This window comes from Oryx dammah, unplaced genomic scaffold, assembly GCF_014754425.2.
Source record: "Oryx dammah isolate SB20612 unplaced genomic scaffold, SCBI_Odam_1.1 HiC_scaffold_2, whole genome shotgun sequence".
NCBI classification, from domain to species: Eukaryota; Metazoa; Chordata; class Mammalia; order Artiodactyla; family Bovidae; genus Oryx; species Oryx dammah.
Window position 1 is genome coordinate 5,007,036 of NW_024070186.1, and position 6,406 is coordinate 5,013,441.

Genomic DNA, 6,406 nt, shown 5'->3' on the forward strand with positions numbered 1-6,406 from the left:
CATGGATTCCCTCAGCTACTCTCCAGCTGTCTGGCGGAGTGGCTGAGAATGGCAGGGCCTTCAGAATACAATCTCCAAAGGAGGCTGTGTCAGTCCAGATGCTTTTGCTGGCAAGTAGCAGAAAATCCAACTTTGATTTAAACTGTAGGGTAGAATTTATTGGCTCGGATCACCGATGCAAGTTCTAGGAGTGGATTGGAGGTCAGGCAAGGTTCAATCAAGGCTCTTGCTCCAGCTCTTTGCTTGATCTATCCTCTCAGCTCTTTGCACCTCTCCTGTTCATTCGAGCCTTAGGGCGGCCACAAGCTGACCGCTCGTTTCAGGCTGACATCTGCACCTTGCAATGTGCACAGGAAGACAGAATGTCTAGTCCAGTGGCTCTCAAGAACTTTGATTTTTTTTTCCTGAGGAGTCCCCAGAAAATCTTATCTTGAGTCTTGTTGACCTGAGTCTTGTTGACCTGAGTCTTGTTGACACGCCCATTCTTGAACCAGTTCCTATTATCAGAAAAAAAGCTGCTTGCTGATCAGATCATAGTTGGATTCCTGAATGCAGGATGGCACAAGTTTTAAGATTACCCTTAGCCCACACCCTGGGAATTCTCCAGAAGCACACAGGCTGTGTGGGGAGGGGGTGGCTGCTGGACCGGGTGTTGGGGAGCAGGAATGGAGTCACTGGGGGCTGAGTACACAGGTCTATTACAGGACCCGTCTCTCCGGTTTTGCTTTTCCTTTCGGCAGGAATGGGTGCTGAGCCACTTGGGGTGAACCCTTGGCGGCACTCCCCTCCAGAAGCTCCGGGTCGGTTCTGATGGGTCTACTTGAAGAGGCTGGCTCTCTGAGGGTGAGGCCAGTCATGAAAGATGTGGTGTAGCTTGTGAAAAAAACCAGAGGACTTAGATGCACAAATCTGGATTTGAACCCTGGCTCTGTCCCCAATGCACTCTTAACTATCCTACTCAATTTGCCTAATGTCTCTGAGCCTCTACTTTCTCATCTGAGTCTCAGTTCTCATCTGGGAATTGTTGTTGCTAAGTTGTGTTCAACTGTCTGTGACCCCGTGGGACTGTAGCCCACCAGGCTCCTCTGTCTATGGGATTTCCCAGCAAAAACACTGGAGTGGGTTGCCATTTCCTCCTCCAGGCAATCATCCTGACTCAGGTATTGAACTTGCATCTACTGAATTTTAGGCAGATTCTTTACCACTGAGTTACCTGGGAAGCCCATGTACTGGGAATAATCGTACCTTATTCAGCGTTGTGCTGAATTTCAGAGATTTCAGGGACTGGTGGAAAACTATAAAGTTATGAAAAACTCGGGATGTTGTTCCTGAAAACCTCTCTCGGAAGCTCTGCATCTAAGGTAGAAACTGAAACTGCTTCTCTGGTGAAGGGGTGCACACGGCTCAGGTCTTCCAGGCAACAATGGAACATTCCTTTTTATTTTTATTTTTTTTCATTTTATTTTAAAATTAATTTAGTATAATTGGAGAATAATTCCTTTACAATACAGTGATGGTTTTTGCCGTACATCAGCATGAATCTGCCACGGGTGTACATGTGTTCCCCATCCTGAACCCCCCCCACCTCCCTCCCCACCCCCTCCCTCTGGGTTGTCCCAGAGCACGGGCTTTGGGTGCCCGGCTTCATGCATCAAACTTGCCCTGGTCATTCATCTATTTCACATGTGGTAATGCACGTTTCAGTGCTATCCTCTCAAATCATCCCCCTCTCACCTTCTCCCACAGAGTCCAAAAGTCTGTTCTTTACATCTGTGTCTCCTTTGCTGCCTTGCATGCAGGATCAACAGTACTGTCTTTCTAAATTCCGTATATATGCGTTGATAGACAGTATTGGTCTTTCTCTTTCTGCCTTACTTCACTCTGTATAATAAGCTTCCTGACCTACGACAGGCTTACAGACTGCAAAGTTTTGACAGCCCATGATTTTAGTCTCAAAGTTTCCCAGTGATTTCTGCGCGGGTGGCAGGAGTGATAAGGTGAGGCTGGGGATGTCACTGGAAAGAAGGCGTGATGATGACCCTTCAGAGCTGCAGTGACCGGGGGACAGATTGCTTCCTGCTAACTCTCAGTTACCAATGGTTGGGCCTGCAGTCTGTGAATGGGGCACAGGGGCTGACTTGCGCTCTTCCAGTCTGAACTGCCTTTTTACTTTCACCAGTAACGTGAAACTGGTTAAACTCTGTTTAAACTGATCCCCAAGGCGGCGGGGGCGGGGAGGGGGGTGGTGGTGGTGTCCAAGCTCTGTTAAACTGATCCCCAAGGATCCACCCCTGGCTGGGATTCCCTACACCAGCCCAGGCGCTCCCATCATCACTAAGAAAGTGTGGGGATGGGCTTTGACCCCAGGCAAAGTTGTTTGAGTAACAAATTGGTAAGCAGTCTCTGCAGGAAAGTTGGTAACGAGGACAGAAGAGCCAAGGCTTGGGAAGATGGCAGGATGAAATTTCTGCACATCTTGGGGCAAATACACTTGTCATCCGTCACTCTGAGAGCAGTGTGCAGGGCACACATGGGTCCAATTGCTTAACCCTCCACATTCCATTACAATTAACGAGCCAACCCCAATGACTGCTTTACTTGGGTTATCCACCCCATCCCTCCCCTAGAGTGGACGGAACAGATTTAAAGTTTCAAGGAAACTCAGATCTTCCTTTTGTGTGATAACAATGAGTGCACAGCTCGAGGACCTTGGCGACTCACCAAGGAAACTGTTACCCTGGAGCAGCCCAGTTACCACCACAGATGCAGAGGCTCCAGGGTGTGGGCTAGTCCCCCACACGCATCTGTTTGTAACCATCCTGATGGGGCGGGGGTGGGGGGGGCACACACCATGCAGGAGTGAAGGAGTGATGAGTTGGGCCTCCCTGGTGGCTCAGACAGCAAAGAACCTGCCTGCAGTGTGCAAGACCTGGGTTTGATCCCTGGGTTGGGAAGATCCCCTGGAGGAGGGCGGGCATGGCAACCCACTCCAGTATTCTTGCCTGGAAGATTCCATGGACAGAGGAGCCTGGCGGGCTACAGTCCATGGGGCCGCAGAGTCAGACAAGACTGAGCGATTAAGCACACATACACACCCATCACGTCATCCAGCACCCAACCCCCCGAGAAACAGAGGAAAAGGACACACACTGCCTTTATCAAAGGGGCTTTCTTTCTGGGGGCTCACCTGCGCTCCTTTCAGCCCCAGGCAGCTGACTTTTAGACAAGCCTCTAAGAAACAACCTTACCAAACCAGCCATTTCCCCTGCCTCTCTTCCCCGCCTGCCCCAGTCCCTTCACAGAAAGGGAAAGGAGCCCACATCACAGTGAAATTCTGCCCCTAGTCAATTCAAGGGCAATGATGAATTTTGACTTCGATGTTCCAACCTATAAACAGTACATACCACACTCCACGGGTGCCCCACCCCAGTCACCTTCATCCAACAACTAGATGGGAAGTTCCCGGCAGTCATCGTGGTCACAGGTCATCACCAAGGCTTACCAAGGGAGTTACGTCCTGGGGCAGTGGTTCTCAAGATTTAGGGTTCGTCAGAATGAGCTGAGGGGCTGGTCATTCTGACCCAGCAGGTCTGGGGTGTGAGAATTCGGGTCTCTAACAAGGTCCCAGGGATGCTGATGCTGCTGGACGGAGGACCTAGGAGCCTGCTCTGGGTAGATGTCTCACCTGAGACCACCACAGTTCAGTCCAGTTCAGTTGCTCAGTCGTGTCTGACTCTTTGCGACCCCATGGACTGCCGCCAGGCCTCCCTGTCCATCACCAACTCCTGGAGTTTACTCAAACTCATGTCCATTGAGTCGGTAATGCCAGCCAACCATCTCATCCTCTGTCGTCCCCTTTTCCTCCTGCCCTCAATCTTTGCCAGCATCAGAGTCTTTTCAAATGAGTCAGCTCTTCGCATCAGGTGGCCAAAGTACTGGAGTTTCAGCTTCAGCATCATTCCTTCCAAAGAATATTTAGGACTGATTTCCTTTAGGATGGACTGGTTGGATCTCCTTGCAGTCCAAGGGACTCTCAAGAGTCTTCTCCAACACCACAGTTCAAAAGCATCAATTCTTCGGTGCTCAGCTTTCTTTATAGTCCAACTCACACCCACACATGACTACTGGAAAAGCTATAGCCTTGATGACATGGACCTTTGTCGGTAATGTCGCTGCTTTTTAATATGCTGTCTGCTGCTGCTGCTAAGTCGCTTCAGTCGTGTCAGACTCTGCACGACCCCATAGACGGCAGCCCACAGGCTCCTCTGCTCCTGGGATTCTCCAGGCAAGAATACTGGAGTGGGTTGCCATTTCCTTTTCCAATGCATGCATGCATGCTAAATCGCTTCAGTCATGTTTGACTCTGTGCAACCTCATTTCCTTCTCCATAATATGCTGTCTAGGTTGGTCATAACTTTCCTTCCAAGGAGTAAGTGTCTTTTAGTTTCATGGCTGCAGTCACCATCTGCAGTGATTCTGGAGCCCAAAGCAGACAAGGCCACAAACACAGGGGAGACAGATAGGGACCCCAAGTGAGTAGCTCTTTCATTCACTGAAGGAGGATGGGTCTGTGTCCCTTCCTCTTGAATCTCGGTGAGCCTTTGATGGCTCTGACCGATAGAACACTGTGGAGGTGTGACTTCGGGGCCAGGTCATAAAAGGCCATGCAGCTTCTCAGAACACATGTCCTACGGGAAGCAACCAGGGTTAGGACAACACACTCCCTCAGCCGGCCTTGCTAGAGAGGCCAGGTGTGGCCCCAAACAAGCCTGCTTCCAGCCAACCCCGCCGCGGGCCAGACACAGGAGAGAAGGCAGGCCTGTCCATCTGCTGACATCAGTTGAAGCCACAGGAAGCAGAATTGCCCAGCCCAGCTCTGTTCTAGTTCTAAAAGATTCCATCATGTGAAATGGTTATCTTTTTAAGCCACAAAGTTTTGGGTCAATTTGTTACTTAGCAATAGGTAATCAGAGTGGCACACTGGGTTGGAAAGGGTAGGTTAGCAAACTGCATGCAGCGAATGGATGGGGCCCTACGGGAGCCCGTGGCCTGGGCTTGGCGCCCTCTGCAGGCATCAGTTCAGATCTGTCTTAGCTCCTCTGGCCTTCCATCCACCCATCTGGCCAGGAGAAAAGCCAGAGCCCGGAGCAGCCCCAGCGATCCTGTGGCCCGAGGTTCCTAGGCAAGCTGGAGACACGCCGTCCACTGGCGGGGTGGGGTGGTGGTGGGGAGGTGGAAAATGACTGCAGTAATCGCCGAGTAATTGCCACAGCTCCCGAGATCCAGTGAAGTTTGCCTTTCCTCCCATGAGTTGCTTTAGTGTCTCTGCCCACCCCGCCCTCGATCCTGAACTCGGCCCAGTGACCTCCTTTGGCCAATGAGGTGTCAGCAGTCGTGGCGTCCAGAGCCCCTGCCCTTGCCATGGCCAGGTGCCCAGGCCCGGCCACTGGAGAACGAGACATGGAGTTGACCTGAGTGGCCCATGCTGTGTGGGCTGAGGTCACCCCAGACCGATCTGTCAGCCCCAGGCACAGGAAGGGGTCAAGACCAGAACCATCCGGCCAGATCTGGTCTAAATTGCAAAATGAATTTTACTATCTTAAGCATCCAGCTTTGGGATGGTTTGTTACCTATTGCTATAACAGCAACAGTTCACTGAGGATCAGACTCCCTTAGGTGACGGACACGCACCGCCACTCCCAAGAGTCCGAGCTATCTCCCATGTCTAGCATGGGAGACACTTGCAGGGTATGTGGCCGAGGATTCCTAGCCTTGTTCTCTGAGTGTGTAACTGTGTTCAGCCCAAATCCACTGAGCACCTAACAGGTCAAAGACACCAGCAAATTCAAAAGGAACGTGGTCCCTTCCAGCCTGGGAGTTGTCAGGGGCGCCAAGACCACCAGACAGGAGTGGGCGCTGCTGCAGCCCAGGGGTGGAGCGCGAGGAGGCGGGGTCGCTTCCAGACTGTGCTGGCTGGGTCGGGGGTGTGCACGGGCCCTCTGTTGCAGTATGGCGGTCCAGGTGAGCTAAAGTGACTACAAGACACGTCTTGGGAGTCAGTTTAATGCCCCCAGGGTTGCTACAGCCGTCCTTTGGTTCTGATCTTCACGGCTCTTAAAACACAAGTGTAAATCCTAACAATCAGAAACACCAAATTAAAAAGGGAATCAATTTAGATAATTAGCCTTAAGCACAAACGAATCTTAAAAGAACCCTACACTTTTCAGACTCCTAGATCGATTTCTAGTAAAAAAAGAAAACTCGAGAAATGTATATTGCTGACCTTCATTTTTTACTTAAATATAGTGATTTTCTTTTAAAAGAGTAAACCAAAAAAAAAACTTTACTGTATATCCTGCATAAATATAAACATGCATGTCTACTTCATAACTAAGCAAAATAAAAC